The sequence below is a fragment of the Pinus tabuliformis genome, chromosome 9 (genome assembly GCF_031772625.1).
Source record: "Pinus tabuliformis cultivar Carrire ecotype Pingquan chromosome 9, CPIR1, whole genome shotgun sequence".
NCBI classification, from domain to species: Eukaryota; Viridiplantae; Streptophyta; class Pinopsida; order Pinales; family Pinaceae; genus Pinus; species Pinus tabuliformis.
In genome coordinates this window covers 1126159644-1126177724 of record NC_142307.1, presented here as the reverse complement: position 1 = coordinate 1126177724, position 18081 = coordinate 1126159644, and the positions used below count along the sequence as shown (strand labels likewise).

Sequence of the window (18081 nt, the reverse complement as noted above, 5' to 3'; positions counted from 1 at the left end):
CGCAACATGAAGGGTCAAAGGGACAACGTGTAGGCTGCCCTAGACAACATGAAAGGCTGTGTGGACAGTAGAGTCTTAGCTGCTGTATAAAGGGTCAAAGGAACAACGAAGAGGCTTCCCTAGACGCAGATGGAAGACAACCCTAGACACAGACTAAAGGCTGCCCTAATGTAGATCTAATCCAGCCCTAAACGCTAGTCTAATTCAGCCCTAACCACAGTCAAACAAGAGAGTCTTAGCCACAACTTGAAGGGTCAAAGGGACAGCGTGTAGGCTGCCCTAGACAGCATGAAGGGCTGTGTGACTGTGGACAACAGAGTCTTAGCCGCTGTATAAAGGGTCAAAGGAATAGCGAAGAGGTTGCCTTAGACAACGTGAAGGAGCTGTAGGGACAACGTGGCCTTAACCACAGTTAAACAAGCCAAAAGGAATAGCATAGGTGTGGAGGGTTATTCCCTTGGAGAACCGCAGTCTTTAGAAGGCTGTCTTGCTGATTTGTATGGAGGATAAAGGTTGTAGGGTGATGCCCTAACCTGTGATGTAGTGCAGTAGTGCAGCATGGTGAAACAACAGATGGTAAGCATGGCAAGCATGGAGCTGCAAGGGACAACTGTATAGTAAATTAGGACAGCAAAAGAATGCTAAGGCAAGACAACAGTTGTGACATGGCAACAAAGGTACATGGTGCTGCAAACTCATTGGATGGCAACAAGCATGGATAGCAGCATGTTGGGACAACAACTATGATGGGACAGCGAACAATTTTGACATGGCAGCAAAGGTACATGGTGCTGCAAATTCATTGGATAGCAGCAAGCATGGACAACATCATGTTGGGACAGCAACTATGATGGGACAACCCAATGGCATGCTAATTAGGACAACAATGACATTGTGCAGCGGTGGCACAATAGGACAACAACAACATCAAGTACATGGTGGCAAACATGGTGCTGCAAACACATTGGGATAGCTAGGCTATGATGCTTGTTGGAGCATAACAGTGGGACAATAGTATGGCAAACATGGAATGGCTATGTCACCAACAGTGGGACAACAATATGGTACATGGGACAACTGTGGCAGCATGGTACAACAAGTGCAACATTAAGTGCAATAGTATGATGTGTACAACATAAGGTGCAGTGGTATGATGTGTATAGCTTGAGGTCTAGCATTGTAATGATGGGTGCAACATGGTGCAACGCGGTGAGGTGTAGCATGATGAAGAGATGCAGCACAATGATAGGTGAAGGAGTCACCTTGGAGAATCAGTTGAAGCAGCATGTCTTGAACTGATCTCATGTATCATCTTCTTAGAGATGATCTATACTCTTATCTAGATAAGTCAAAGTGTTGACTTCTGTTGTAAATGTATTATATATCTCTTTCTCTCTCTCTGCTGAACTATTGAAGAACATATAAGAAGAATTAATTAAGGGTTTCCCCACATTGGGGTTTGTCTCTGGCTAGTGCCACATCTTGTGTCCTCTTGTCTTGGCTTGTCTTCTGTGATTTATGTTTATGTTCTATCTGCAGTTTACTTTAATGCTGATGTGATTGCTAATCTGGAAAAGATATTGAGCTAACTGTGAAAATTGAAATAAATTGCTCTAAGCATAGAACATACCTAAAATTAACATGGTATCAGAGCTCAAGTGAAGAAAATGCTTAAGCAAGAGTGAAAGAGCAATCACCGAAGACAGTTGGGAAAGGACAAGAGGATCAATGGGTTCCTCATCCCTCTTCAAATTCACCAAGGGTGAAATCGAAGCAGTGAATATTATCAGAATGGCGCAGCGGAAGCTTCTGATGGCCTACCTAAAGATCACTTCAATGGGAAGTCCGGATCTAAGGGTGGAAGGAAAGGCAGATGCCTTGGTTGTAATAAGTCCGACCATTATGCAAAGGAGTGTCTGAATGGTAGGGACACATCACTTGATGATGATAACAATCATTCCAGGGACGATTTCAATGATCAGAGGAATGACAGGTAATGCAGGTCATCAAGGAAATGATAGACTCTTCAAAAAAGCAAGGGACCCCAGGTATGAAGAATCAAATGTTGTTTCTGATAAGATAAAGAAGTGTTATCTTGTATTGGCCCTCTCCTTTAGACTCTTTGGGAATCTGGCTTATTGATTGTAGTGCTTCAAGGCACTTCATCGGATAAAAGGGCGCACTCTCTAATTTGGTAGAGATGGAAACAATCATGGGATTATACTTGGAGTCAATGCCACCTATCCCAGAAAGGGTGTAGGGAATGTTACCCCTCAATTGAATGAGGGTAACTCGATTCATTTACGAGAATCTCTTTATGTACCTGACCACAAAAAGAACCTGGTGTCCATTTCGACAATGGAAGTCAAAGGTTTTAGGGTGGCATTCATCGATGGAAAGGTACGTGTTTGAAAATAGAATTTTCAAGATGCTTTTATCTTTGAGTTCAGGGTTAGCAATTTGTATCAAGTTTCAGGATGGTCCATTGGGGACCATGTCAGTTGACACATGTCATCTATAGCACCGAAGGTCTACTTATTGTGGGGCCCTACCCGATGTGAGTTAGATGGTGAATGGGATGCTTGAATTCAAAAGGAGAATGAAGGTACATGTCTGAGATGTACCGAAGGAAAATCTTACAAGGAGACCATTCCACTCATGTAGCAGGTCCACAGGCTTGGAACAACCCGAGGGGTTTGAGATTCATTGGGAATATCATGTGTGCAGGTGGAAGAAAGCCCTCTATGGCTTGAAGCAAAACACCCTGGGCTTAGTATGAGAGGATTGATAGCTGTTTGATGACGCTGAGATTCACTAGGATTGAAGTAGATCCAAACCATTGCTCGAAGGTTGTTGATGATAGACCTCTCATACTGGCACCCTCTGAGGACGACCTATTTCTGATAGGTGCAAACCCTCTCATTTGCAGAAGTAAGAGGGAGTTGGATTCCGGATGTGGAATGGTAAACTGCAAGCCTGTGACTACCTCGAGGATCTTAACTTTAAGAAGTTATATGGTAGTGATGCCAGGCCTGATTTGGGAAATGCCTCTGAGTTTCATAAACTCATTCGCGTTGATGTTCTTGGTGAACTTCCGTCTGGACATATGTTTTGCAGTTAGCATGATGAGCTCATATATGGTTGAGCCTCACTGGATTGGTGCCAAGAATCTTCTGAGATATCTTCGGGGCGAATTGAGATACACTGTTGGAAATGTGAAGCTGCATGATTATTCGAATGCTGACTAGGGAGGCAGTGTGGAGGATCTCAAGAGCACTTCTGAGTGTTGATTCTCTTTGTGTTATGCTCGATATCCTAGATGAGCAAGAAGCAGAAGACAGTTGCTTTGAGCACTGCTGAGACTGAATACATAGCTACAAGTATGACCTCGTGTGAAGTTGCCTGGTTGCGGGAGCTCTTCAGTGAGCTGTTTGTACACATGATGGATACCACCATGATCTTCTGTGTTAACTAGGGGGAGATTCGATTGTTGAGGAATCCCGTATTCTATGATTGCTTCAGTATATAGACATCAGATACTACCTTATCAGGGATATGGTACGTCAATGAGCGAGGAGGCTCTATCGCATTGAGACTGATGTACAGGTCGCAAACATTATGTCAAAGCCCCGAGGAAAGGTCAAATTTGTGACTTTCCCGAACGACTTGGAGTCATTGAGGGACCTTCTTATGAGGGTCCTGCATGTTGCATGCATTGAGCTCTGGGAGCTCCGGGGGCTTGGGGTACTACTGGAGCAACACACGACCATAGGGCGACTCACCCTCCCCTAATGGTGCGTTGTGTACAGGGTGAATGGCTCAACCTTCCCCTGTGATACCCCGAGGTGACTTAGGGACAAGATGAATGGTTCTCCTATCGAGGCATCCTACCCATGCAGTCTAGGACTCATGGGAGGTACCTCTCATTTGGCCAATGGGCAGGGAAATGGGGTTAGGGACCATAGTAGTACTATCGATGGACGCATCGTTGTATCTACCGTACTCCCTATGCTAGGATGACCTCCATTGATCTGGGATCAGTATGAGTGGTTTGAGACACTTTCTTGTGATATTGATCTTGGATCAATGAAATTGACTTTGGGTCAGTAGAAAATGGTATGAGACATTCTCGATCAATTCTTTTTCTTCATGGTTTAGCAAAGCAGAGCAGAGCAGAACAGAGCTCAGTAGAGACGTGCAGGGCACTGATGGAAGAGATAGTACAGTTGGACATATGGATCAGCGGATGGAGTTCTCCCAAGTTGAGAGGGAGTGTTAAAATTGGCAACTAGGGCCAAACTCCATGTGGGTCATCTTATTTATGGCAACTGATATTTTTCTTGGATCCCTCTCATCTAGAGGTGTAGGATTGATCTAAAGATCATCCTATTCCGATAAGTATTCATGGAGTTATGAATTTATTTGTGTTATATGACAATTCGTCAAGGTCGGCCAACAACCAAATAAACCCCACATGTGTTCAACGTTTTAGCATAAAAGGAGATAACTTGAGAGTCATTTCTCACACACACATATATCTTGACTTCTCCCCATTTGTTTTAGTGGAAGAGAAATCTAGGAGTGGAAGCCCTAGACGTTGGAGGAAAAGAGGCTGCCCTAGACGCAGATGAAAGACAACCCTAGACGCAGACGCAGACTAAAGGCTGCCCCAATGTAGATCTAATCCAGCCCTACAAACTGGTCTAATTCAGCCCTAACCGCAATCAAACAAGAGAGTCTTAGCCGCAGCTTGAAGGGTCAAAGGGACAGCATGTAGGCTGCCCTAGACAGCGTGAAGGGCGGTGTGACTGTGGACAACAGAGTCTTAGCCGATGTATAAAGGGTCAAAGGAATAGCGAAGAGGTTGCCTTAGACAATGTGAAGGAGTTGTAGGGACAACGTGGCCTTAACCGCAATTAAACAAGCCAAAAGGAATAACATAGGTGTGGAGGGTTATTCCCTTGGAGAACCACAATCTTTAGAAGGTTGTCTTGCTGATTTGTATGGAGGATAAGGGCTGTAGGGTGATGCCCTAACCTATGATGCAGTGTAGTAGTGCAGCATGGTGAAACAACAGATGGTAAGCATGGTAAGCATGGAGCTGCAAGGGACAACTGTATAGTAAAGTAGGACAACAAAAGAATGCTAAGGCAAGACAACAATTGTGACATGGCAGCAAAGATACATGGTGCTGCAAAGTCATTGGATAGCAGCAAGCATGGACAACAGCATGTTGGGACGACAACTATGATGGGACAGCCAACAGTTGTGACATGGAAGCAAAGGTTCATGGTGCTGCAAATTCATTGGATAGCAGCAAGCATGGACAATAGCATGCTGGGACAACAACTATGATGGGACAGCTCAATGACAAGCTAATTAGGACAACAATGACATTGCGCTGCCGTGGCACAATAGGACAGCAGCAACAAGAAGTACATGATGGAAAGCATGGTGCTGCAAACACACTGGGACAGCTAGGCTATGATGGTTGTTGGAGCATAACAGTGGGACAACAGTATGGCAAACATGGAATGGCTATGTCACCAATAGTGGGACAACTGTATGGTATATGGGATAGCTGTGGCAGCATGGTGCAACAAGTGTAGCATTAGGTGCAACAATATGATGTGTACAACATAAGGTGCAACAATATGATGTGTACAACTTGAGGTCCAACGTTGTAATGATGGGTGTAGCATCGTGCAATGCGGTGAGGTGCAGCGTGATGAAGAGATGCAACACAATGATAGGTGAAGGAGTCACCTTGGAGAATCAGTTGAAGCAGCATGTCTTCAACTGATCTCATGTACCATCTTCTTAGAGATGATCTATGCTCTTATCTAGATAAGTCAAAGTGTTGATTTCTGTTGTAAATGTACTATCTCTCTCTCTCTCTCTCTCTTTTGAACTATTGAAGAACATATAAGAAGAATTGATCAAGGGTTTCTCCACATTGGGGTTTGTCCTTGGCTAGCGCCACATCTTGTGTCATCTTGTCTTGGCTTGTCTTTTGCGATTTATGTTTATGTTCTATCTGCAGTTTACTTCAACGCTGATGTGATTGCTAATCTAGAAAAGATATTGAGCTAACTGTGCAAATTGAAATAAATTGCTCTAAGCATAGAACATACCTAAAATTAACAGTTCCTAAAGAAGTGTATGAAGGTGGCAAGTCAACTGAAGAAGGGCATCAAAAAAAGTATGGGATCTCCTATTTTCTTCTAAGAAGGAAGTGACCAAGGCATCTACAAATGATGAAGGACTATTCTCAACACTCACTTGCACATTTGAAGATGAGAATATTTGGGTGATCGACAGTGGAGCATCAAGACATATGACTGGTCAACACAAGCAATTAAAGACATTATCAAAAGAAAATTCCTACTCCATAGAGCTTGGTGACAATAAAGGCTACCCTGTGAGAGGAATTGGATCAATTTGACTTGAGTTGAAGAATGGAGGAAATATTCATCTCAACAATATCTTATTTGTTCTAGGTTTGCATAAGAATTTACTTTACAATTCATGTCTAGAAGACAAAGGTGATAGAGTTGCTTTCATTGATGGAAAGGTGGTAGTATGGGGTAAAAAATCAAGCATAGAAGATGCAAGAATGATTGGGATCCGTGAAGGTAGACTTTACAGATTGTTAACTCCCCTCACTCAAGCTTTGGTTCACATTGATGCTAGCCCATGTGAACTTTTGCATATAATAGTTGGTCATCTTCACTACAAAGTCTTACCAACCCTAAATTCAATAGTGAATGGCATCCCCAAACTAAAAGAAGATCATGAAGGAGTATGCAAGTGATGTGCATTGGGTAAGAACACCAAGAGACCTTTTGGAAGCAGTGCTTCAAAGTCAAAATAAATCTTGGATCTTATTCATTTTGATGTCTGTGGTCCTATGACTCCAAATTCACTTGGAGGTCATCTATATTATGTCACATTCATAGATGACCATTCAAGGAAAACTTGGGTTTACTTAATGAAATCCAAGGATGAAGTATTTATCAAATTTCAAGAATTCAAAGCTGAAGTAGAGAACCTTACAGAAAGGAGAATCAAGATATTAAGATTTGATAATGGAGGAGAATACACATCCAAGGAAATTATAGCCTTATAAGGAGTCTGGGATTAAGATGGAGCTGATAGTCCCATATAATCCCTTGCAAAATGGAGTCATAGAACGAAAGAATCAGTCCATTGAAGAAAGTGTAAAAGCTATGCTACATGATCAAGATTTGCCGAAATTTTTGTGGGGTGAAGCTACAAAGACAACTGTATACATACAAAATCGAAGTCCCCATAGGTCACTAGATAACATGACTCTTGAAGAAGCATTCACTGGGAAGAAACCAAGCGTGGATCATCTCTGAATTTTTGGTTGTCCTATCTATATTCATATACCAAAGGACAAGAGAAAGAAGTTGGATCCATCAGGCATGAAGGGAACATTTGTTGGCTACAATAATTCTTCTAAGGCCTATAGGATCTACATAAAAGAGGGACACCGAATAAAAGTTAGTTGAGATGTGATATTTGATGAAAGTATTGCATTCAAGAAATTAAAGGATCTCCCCATGGACTCTTATGATGAAGAACTTCTGGTATTTGAAGAGGAAGTTACTAGGGAGGAAGAAGAATCAAATCATGAAGATGAAAGTCCCAGTGAACCTATACAACCTGTGGTAATCCCCGAGGCTAGAAAGAGACCTAACTGGTTGAAATCTACTTTATTAGATGTAGAGGGTCATGGAGCAGCTAAAGGCACATTTAGAGAAAGCAAGAAGCCCAAAAAATATTTAGGGTATGCAACATATATGACAAATTTAATAGAAGTAGAGCCATCCAATTTTGAAGAAGTTGTCAATCATCAAGAATGGAAAGATGCTATGAACGAAGAATACCAATCTATAATGAAGAATGGGGTATGGGAGATCGTACTTAGGCCTAATGACAAGTCTGTGGTAACTTCCAAGTGGCTTTACAAGATTAAACATACGACAGATGGAAGTATTGAAAAATATAAGGCAAGATTTGTGGCTAGGGGCTTCTCTCAATAAGAAGGCATCGATTATGAAGGGACATTTTCTCCAACAACAAGGTATACAACTATATCATACTCACTGGTCCCTTTGGCAGCATCGATGGGATGGAATATACATCAAATGGATGTCAAGGCTGCATTCTTGAATGACACAATTGATGAGGAAGTCTATATAGAGCAACTCTTGGGATTTGAAGTCAAAGATAAAAAAACATATGTTTGCAGATTGAAGAAGGCATTATATGGCCTTAAGTAAGCACCAAGGGCATGGTATGCAAGGATGTATGCATACCTACAAAGATTGGGCTTCACAAAGAGTTATGCTGATCCAAATCTCTACATCAAGGTTGTGAAGGATGAACCCGTAATCATTCTTCTATATGTGGATGATCTTCTCTTGACAGGTGTAGAAGGTCGAATCTAAGAATGCAAGAAGCATCTAGCAACATAATTCGATATGAAATATCTTGGGTTGATTAACTACTATTTGGGACTGGAAGTCTGGCAGGGGCCTGATGAGATCTATCTAGGTCAAGGGAAGTATGTGATCGAGATGTTGAAGAGGTTTGACATGACGGATTGCAAACCAATGACAACCCCAATGATCATAAACTTGAGAAGACTAAGGAGTTCCGAATCGAGCCCAGTAGATCCGACTAGGTATAGACAATTGATTAGCTCACTGATGTACTTTGTGAATACTCAACCAGACATGTTTTGCAGTAAATGTTCTCAGTCAGTTCCAAGTTGAGCCGAACCATGATCATTGGATAGAAGCTAAGCACATTCTGAGATATCTACAAGGTACAATCCACTACTGCCTGAAATATGAAAGGAGGAATGATATCCACTTGATTGGATATACAAATTCCGATTGGGGAGGCAGTGAGTAGGATGGAAGGGATCACTACAGGAGGATGTTTTAGTTTGGGATCCTCCATGGTCTCATGGATGAGCAGAAAGCAAGATTCAGTTGCTTTGAGTAGTGCCGATGCTGAATATATTGCAGCCTGTGAAGTAAGCAGAGAAGCTTTCTGGTTGAGGAAGCTGCTATCTGACTTGTTTGAAGGACCAATGGACCCTACAGTGATACTATTAAAATTGGCAACTAGGGCCAAACTCCACAAGAGTCATCTTATTTATGACAACTGATATTTTTCTTGGATTCCTCTCTTCGAGAGGTGTAGGATTGATCTAACGATCATTCGATTCTGACATGTACAAATGAAGTTAAGAATTTATTTTGATTATGGTCAAATTGTCAAGGTCGACCAACAAACTTATGTAGGCTTAGAAGCCCAACAGTCACGTCTTTTCATCCTCAACGTTGCATATAAATAGTAGGTTACTTAGCCTCATTCGGACACACTCATCTTCACACTTCTCTCTCTCTCTCATTGATTGGGTACGGATTTCTGGGCCACTCTCTCTCCACACGTCCGAGATTTCAGGAGAGCGAAATTTCAAGAGAGCGAATTTCTGGACAGTTTGAACAAGTGTTGACCAACATGCATTGACCTCCTTTGACTGCGTTTTTGTGAGGGCTATCTCTGTTTGGGCAAGCCACATTTCTGGGCACAGAAATCGAGGCTAAACGTTGACTGTAGACTAGCGTTGACTACAGCTAGGGCTAACCGTAGGTGGGCTGTTTGACCAAATTTTGACTGGGCTGTTTTTGGGCTGTTTTGAGGGCTGATTCATCTTGTTGTTTGGAGACCAAAGTTGACAAATTTTTTGAGGGTCAAATCTGCCTTGTTGACTAGCGTTGACTTTTTTGGTTAGGGCTCTTTTGCTGCTTTTATAAATTATCAGATTTGTAAATTGTGCTATCTCTCTCCGCTGAACTATTGAAGACTAAAAGAAGATTTGATCAAGGGTTTCCCCACATTCGGGTTTGTCCCTGGCTGGTGCCACATCTTGTGTCCTCTTGTCTTGGCTTGTCTTCTACTATTTATTTTATGTTCTATCTGCATTTTACTATGATGTTGATGTGATTGCTAATCTGAATATTGATACTGGGCTAATAAAGAAATTGAAGTAAAATTGCTCTAAAGCATAGAACATACCATTGTTGCCTAAATTAACAGATACATTGTGATAACACTAGTTGTATAAGATTGTTTGAAGACCCAATATTTCATGGAAAGACAAGGCATATAAACAACAAGTATCACTACATTTGGAAGCTAGTACAAGATGGTGTGTTGCAGCTACAATATATCTTCACTGGTGAGCAAGTTGCTGACATATTGACAAAATCTCTTCCTAATAAGAAGCTTGTTGCTTAAGTACACAAGTTTGGTTTGGTTGATATATCCTCCCTAGTTGAGAGGGAGAGATAGACACATCATTCTTGTCTTCACTTGGGAAGACATAATGGAGGATTGGGTAAACATCTGGCATCCGATACTCTTTGAGGATGAGGTAGGGCATCCAAAATAAGAGTAGTTGAGGACTAGCTATCCAAGATAAAAATAGTCCAAGAAGGGCATACTTTGTGAACACCCAGGTGGAGTATGTGCCTTGAGAGACAATGATGATGGTGTCTATAAATCATTGGTCTTGTCAACATTGTGCTTTGATCTTGTGGAGAGATAGAGTTGTTAGTCAATGCATTGCTATGTGACAATGTTGGTTGTTATGATACTAAACATATGGGTTACCAATCCGACTCTTCTTATGAGATCTCTTCAAATTGAGAATTTCCATGTACCATTTATGAATACCTCCCTAGTTAAGAGGGAGTGTTGAAAAATGTGTAACTAGGTTTGGTCTTCATAAATATGAAATGTAGTTTTGATTCTTGTATATTGTAAAATGAAAGAAAAAATATTATTGTTATTTTTGGAGCATGGGTTTCATGCTCACGGTCTTTTATTTTAGAGTTCAAGCACCCATTGTGTGCTTCTAGGGTTTGTCCTAGGTCAAGAAGTCAAAAGAGTCATTGTCATATGTTGAAGACCCCTTCGGGCACATTGTAACTTGTGAAAGGAATTATTTTTGTATTTTAAAGTGTCAAGAAACCCTCCAAGACCAAGTCGACCTGCCATCAACTATTTTCTTGCAAGCCTTCTCTACAACATTCATCAGATTGAGAACAACTTCTAACGCAAGTAAGTATTGTGATCTTTTTTCTCTAGTCATCTAACAATGTGTTTACAATTTCCAAGGAGAGCATCAAGTCCTATAAATCATTGATCTCTCAACTAAAGAATTTCAAGGCATGAAAACTCAAGGTATGAATATTTATAAGCTTTCATTATGTCGTAGATGGTCTATATAATTCTAGCCTAGATAAAAGAACCTTAAACCTTACCTTCTAGGATTTATAAAGCAATCTAGGATGTCAAGTAAAATCTTAGTATTAATTGGAAGGAAAGATAAATTTGATTTTTATATAAAGGATTCCATCCTCCATTATAGACTGAGAGCTAACATCATATTCTAGGTATCTCATATTCTGTCTAGAAGTATTTGTTACAGGTACAAAATAATGGCATTTCAAGGAGTCCCTACAAGGTTTGTCAAGAAACAAAGGTATCTTCTAAACTATAAAACATTGATTTCTTTATAATAAATGTTTATTCATTTGACAATCTATTACTAACATTGTTATGTATAGCTATATTGAATCATATTGATTCTTATTTTGGTGATTCATCACTTGATAAATCTACCCTCTTATTCTTCACTGATTTTATAGAACCCTAGACATGTTCTATGGAAAACCCTAAGCTAAGGGTATGCTAATGTGAATGTCTAAAACCCTAAACTGCTTAGGGTTATTGGGAAATGCTATTTGAAGTTTGTGATGATGTCATGTTTGGGATTTCGGTATGATCATGAAAACCTAACTTATTAGGGTTGAATGATGTTTGTTTGAGATCCTGAACCTTCGAAATTTTTGGAATAGTAGGGTTTGCTTTGCTATGTTATGAAACCCTAGATCATTAGGGTTTGGTTGGGTCTCTAAAAAACCCTTATTATGTATTTAGAGTCCTAGGAATGAAATCCTAGGTATGTGTCCATTGATTGAAACCCTAGCTTGGTCTAGGTCGGTATATTTCTAACATTTAATATTGTTTGACATATGATGTGCTTATGATATGCTGATGAGTTCCTAGATATATGTGTTGACGTAAGTGTTAATGGTCATGAGTCCTAGGGTTTGGAAACAAGCCCTAGTCAAAGTTTGATGGTCTAGGATGATGTTTGGAAAATCTAGGGTTTAGTAGCTAAACTTTAGTACTAGCTAAATTCTCTAGTATGTATAACCAATTGGAATTTATGAATCTATATAGTGATTGCTGAGAATTTGAAAATGGAAATCTAGGGTTTACATCAAACCCTAGTAGATGCTAGTCATGATGTTGATTAAGTTGTGATTGGTTTTGGTTGTTGAAGCTCATATATGAAATCTAGGATATGTATGAAAATCTTAGTGAGGAGTCTAACATATGAATTCTGAAAGTTGTTAGATTCATTGATTTGATTTATTTCTAGGGTTTTCTATATGAAGGGACTTGTCGTCAAAAGAATATTGAAACCCTAGACCTAATGAGTTTGATTAATGAGCTATGAATGTGAGTTAAGGTTTGTAACTAAACCTGGGCAAGAAGTTGTAGTATTGAAGTATAGTCTCTTGCTGATTATGTTTGTAAAGTCTAAATGATTTCGTTGTTATAAGATTTTGATATGGCTAACTTTATGCTTCTATAATTTTGGTTGTACTTGCTATTTGAGTTGCGCAGGTACATCATCACAAAGTTGGTGAAGATGATCATGAAGTAAAGTTGATATGAATGATAAGCATGATATATGAATGTTTCTGATAAGAAGGATGGAAGCCATGAAAGATTCTTCGATGTCGTAAAGAAGTAGAACTCCCTAGGTTAAGAGGGAGTGTGGATGAAATCTCCCTAGGTTAAGTGGGAGCCTGGATGAAATCTCCCTAGGATAAGAGGATGGTTGAGAATATTCCTTGTATAGGAATGATTAGGTCCTCTTTGTTTAAGAGGGAGTGACAGATATGATTCTCTACTTCATGTGTCATGCACTAGACTAGGACTAACAACTGTAAGTTTTAGTCAAGGCCATGAGTGAGAGAAGGAAATTGGAGAATAAGGAAAGAAGAATCTGATTGAAGAATATGTTGCTGCATATGAGGTAGGAAAATAAAGTATATGATTGAGGAATCTTTTGTCAAAGATTCGGTTGATAGTCCTACTATGAAAAGTTGAGAAGCAACATCAAGTTGTTTGGAAGACCTCAGAGGTTTGTATTTGATTATGTACATATGAAAGTATTATTGATTGGGGTTGTGTTTGTACAGGTAAATCTCTCGAAGTTTTTGATAGCATGCTGGTTACCGATCAGTTTGATCGGAAGAGATTTGTTGTTCTTGATCTGCCGGATCAAGGTGTGTTGAGGCTTTGTGAGTGAATCATTGCCTGGGAGGACATCTGGCCAACACTTTGTGTTGATGTCTAGGTCCCGAAGTTGAAAGGGTGGCGTTGTTCATTGAGCTCTGACACACACTTGGATCTCTGGGTTGATGGTTAGCAAGACAGACTGATGGTACCTAGAGAGGCTGAAATCTTGAGTCCATCTTAGTCCCACCCAGATAGATTTCCCTGGTTAGGAATCTAGTCCATGGCATTACGGTGCCTAAACTTCTTCATAGATGATGTGGTTTGAGATCTTCCATGTACCTCTTTGGTTTTATGTAAATATGAATACCTCCCTAGTTAAGAGGGAGTGTTGGAAATTGTAACTAGGTTCGGTCTTCATAGTTGTACTTGAAGTCAAAATGAAATGTACTTGTCAAAAGAAAGTGAAAATAATTTTATTATTAATTTGAATTGACTTATTAAAGCATGGGTTTCATGCTTGGGTCAATTATAGGTCAAGCCTCGATTGTAGGCTTTAGGTTGTTTTCAAAGTCATTTATTGTTTGGTCAAAGAATCCTCCATCAAGTCATCCTCTTCAGCAAGTCATCAACTCGACCTCTTCATCAATGTCTTCAAGTCAACCTAAAATAAATCATCTTCAAGCTAATATATTCATGTCGGCCTTATAACAGTAACACATCTTTTCATAATGTCATGTCGGCGCATTTGTATGGTCAAACTACTATATATATAGGCATAAGGTCTTCACATTTCTTTCACCACATAAAAGTTCGAATTTCAAAGGAGATTCGGTGCTAGAACAGAGGAAAGATGCTCGCATTTCAGAGGTAATATTTTGGTGATATCACAACAATGTTCTCAGTGTAATCACAAGAATTCAGATTATAGAGAAGAGGTCTCAGTGTCACAACAGAATCTCAGAAAAGGATGTTTCAGTGTCACTACAGTGAGTAAGTTCGTATGATTTCGGTATCATTGTTGAATTGTGAAAGACAAGCTTCGCATTATAGTTTCAAGGATGACTTGATGGAGGATGTCATGGGTCTGAATTGTAAGGGTCTTGGTTGTCTCATCTTTTGAATCTACTGAAGGAAGAACTTGTGACTGGGTTTTCCCCTCGAGGGGGCTTTTGCCCCGGTAGCGTGCCTACATCTTGTGTCCTCTTCTTTTTATTGTTTGGCATTAGTCTTGATGGTAAGAAAAGATAAATCGAAAGATCTAACAATAATAACAAGAACATCACAAGTTAATGTCATAATAAGGGAAATCATTTAACTGCCAATGTATGGATTTTCCAACACTGTGTACTTGTGTACTATTGTTCTTGGTAGTTGTTTGATGATAAACGAACATAATAATTAGAGAAGAAGTTAATAAGTAAGAAAAAGTAAAAAGATATCACAAGCAGTTATCATAGAAAGAGAAATCATCCTAACTATTGCCCTATAGATTTCCCAACATCATTAGTCCCTCCATTTTGTCAAGTTGGCCCTCCTAACCATCAAGTCGGATTTGCTCATAGAGGCACCTTTTTCAGACAGAGAAACAACTATATATTGACACCTATCCTCCACCATTTGGCAACCAATTTGGTGATCATCTCGTGGAAGAGTAATTCGGGTCTGTGGCATGGAAATCTGAGGTATAAACTTTTGAAGCAAAGCGAGTTACCTGTGATATATTTTCTCTGTAAACAGTGCGAGTTTCTGAGGCATCTTCTTTGTAAACAATACGAGTTTTCCTAAGCTATCATCTCTATGACAATGTGAATTTTTCCTAAGGTATCATCTCTATAAATAGTGGGAGTTTTCCTGAGCTATCATCTATGTGACAATGCGAGGTTTTGCTGAGGTATCATCTATGTGACAATGTGAGGTTTTGCTGAGGTATTATCTTTGTGGCTAGGAGTTTTTCTGAGGTATTTTCTTTGTGATAATGGAAGCTTCCAGAGGCACCTTCCTCTGTGATATACGAGCTAATCAATGCACCAAACCCTATAGATTTCTCAACATTATTAGTCCCTCCAATTTGTCAAGTTGGCCCTCCTAACCATCAAGTCAGATCTGCTCATAGAGGCACCTTTTTTAGACACAGAAATAACTATATATTGGCACCTATCCTCCACCATTTGGCAACCATTTCGGTGATCATCCTGTGGAAGAGTAATTCAGGTCTGTGGCATGGAAATCTGAGGTATAAACTTTTCAAGTAAAGCGAGTTACCTGTGATATCTTTTCTCTATAAACAGTGCGAGTTTCAGAGGCATCCTCTTTGTAAGCAATACGAGTTTTCCTAAGGTATCATCTCTGTGACAGTGTGAATTTTTCCTGAGGTATCATCTCTATAAATAGTGGGAGTTTTCCCGAGGTATCATCTATGTGACAATGCGAGGTTTTGCTGAGGTATCATCTTTGTGACTGCGAGTTTTTCTGAGGTATTTTCTTTGTGACAATGGAAGCTTCCCAAGGCACCTTCCTCTATGATATACGAGCTAATCAATGGACCAAACCTCTATGACATGCGAGCTTTCTGTTGGATCAAATCTCTATGACATGTGAGTTATTTGATGGACCAGTCACCAGATCTCTATGTAATGCAAGCTACAAGAAGGCTACTATCTCTATTGATGCAAGCTACAGGAAGGCTACTGTCTCTGATGATGCAAGCTACAGGAAGGTAGAGTTTGGAGGGCTAACTTGGCAGAATTTGGAATGCTAACTTGGCACTGGTTAGTTTGACTTGGATCTCTCTTGTTGACGTAGAATCTATAAGGATTGATGGGTTTTCCCCTTGTGGATTTTGCCTTGGCCTCTGGCCTAATTTCTGGGATTTCTTGTCTTTTGTGCATTTGTATAATTGCTTGATGACCTAATGGATAAAGAAAAATGATAAAGGAAAAACCTCTGGCCTAATTTCTGGGGTTTCTTGTCTTTTGTGCATTGTATTTGTATAATTGCTTGATGACCTAATGGATAAAGAAAAATGATAAAGGAAAAACATATATAAACAAGTCACAAGTAATAGAGAAAAGCTCTTTCAGATTAATCACATGGGATTTTTAACGCCAAAATCCCATGTGATTAATCCTAAAGAGCTTTTCTCTGTTAATTATGGATCACAGAAGTCTGAATTCAGCAAGTCACAAGTAATTATCATGTCTAGAAATTCAATCTTGCAATTGAATTTCAACAGTTCCATATGGTTTTGAAGGTTGGTTTGTTCAGGTAGTGGAGCGAAAGATGAGGTAAACAAACCAAGACAAGGACTGCGATAGGAACCTCATTTTCGAGATTAAAATAAGGGGTACATCGGTTCAGATACATCCCTTGAGTGCCATGAAAATAAGTCCCACTTCGAAAGTTCAGATCTCGATCCTCGTTGAGTTGGAAGAGGAAGGCAAAGTAACCCTATGCGCAAAATTGGAATGAGAATTTTCCTTGGAGATGGGGCTTCCAGTTCTTCTGTGCTCATATTGACATAGCCTTTGGAGAAGGCCACAATCCAGTAAATTGCCTGATTAGACCCTTGCTTGTTAGTGTCAGAGCCATTTGATAGGATTTCAAAGGTAGAGGAATGATGGGAAGCTCATCGATCTTCTTGATAAAATGGGTTGAAGTTTGTTGGAATTGTAACTGGGGTCGGTCTTCATAATTGTCATTGTACTTGTGTCAATATGTATTTTATGTAAAAATGAAAAGAAGAAAAAATATTATGTTTTCTAGCATGTTCTTCATGCTTTGTTTTGGTCAAAAAGAAAATGTAAAAGGGCATGTTGTTCGTGACCCTTGTAAAAGAAGTGTATTTGAATTTTTGACTGTCATTTGTCCTCCAATTTGCCAAGACGTCCTTCCAAGGAACAAGTCATCTCTGCTCTTAGAGGCACCTTTTCGGATGAGGCAACCACTATGTATTGGCAACATTACTCCACCATTTGGCAAGCAATTCGGTGCTCATTTGTGGAAGAAGAGTTCGAATGTCTGAGGCAATATTTCTTCTGTGGAATGCGAGGTCTCTGAGGCTACATCTCTGTAATAATGCCAGTCTTTTGTGGCACTGCACTTCTGTGGTATGTGAGCTATTTGAGGGACCTGACTTCTGTGGTATGCGAGCTATTTGAGGGACCAGTCTCTTCTGGTATGCGAGCTATCAGAGGCACATAAATCCTGTGAACCGAGGTTGCACTATAGGCCAAATTTCAGTCCTATTGGAGATAGACTGATGGCATCTTATGAACAGACTTATGGTCTATCTTGTGACAGACTTGATGTTGAGATTTGGTGGAGAGCTGACTTGGCACTTGGGTTACTGGTCAGTTTATCTATGACTTGGATTTTTCCTGTTGACTAAAGATTCTATAAGGAAAGGATTGCTGGGTTTTTCCCTTATTGGGGCTTTTCCCTGGCCTCTGACCTAATTTCTCATGTCTCTTGTCATTTTTGTGCATTGTACTTGTATAATTGCTTGATGACCCAATGAATGAAGTAAATGATAAATAGAAAACATATATAAACAGTCACAAGTAATTATAAAAATTAGAAATTCATGCTTGCAATTGAATTTCCAACAGAGTTTATTTTGAAGTCTTGTCTAGAGTTGCTACAAAGGCTTGAAATGCG

At 39.8% G+C, this 18081-nt stretch overlaps 1 protein-coding gene across 1 annotated transcript in view; it reads left to right on the top strand.

Moving 5' to 3' along the window:
- Positions 1-18081, top strand: part of LOC149152610 (uncharacterized) — a 250013-nt gene that overhangs the window by 220062 nt on the left and 11870 nt on the right. The window lies entirely within an intron of this gene.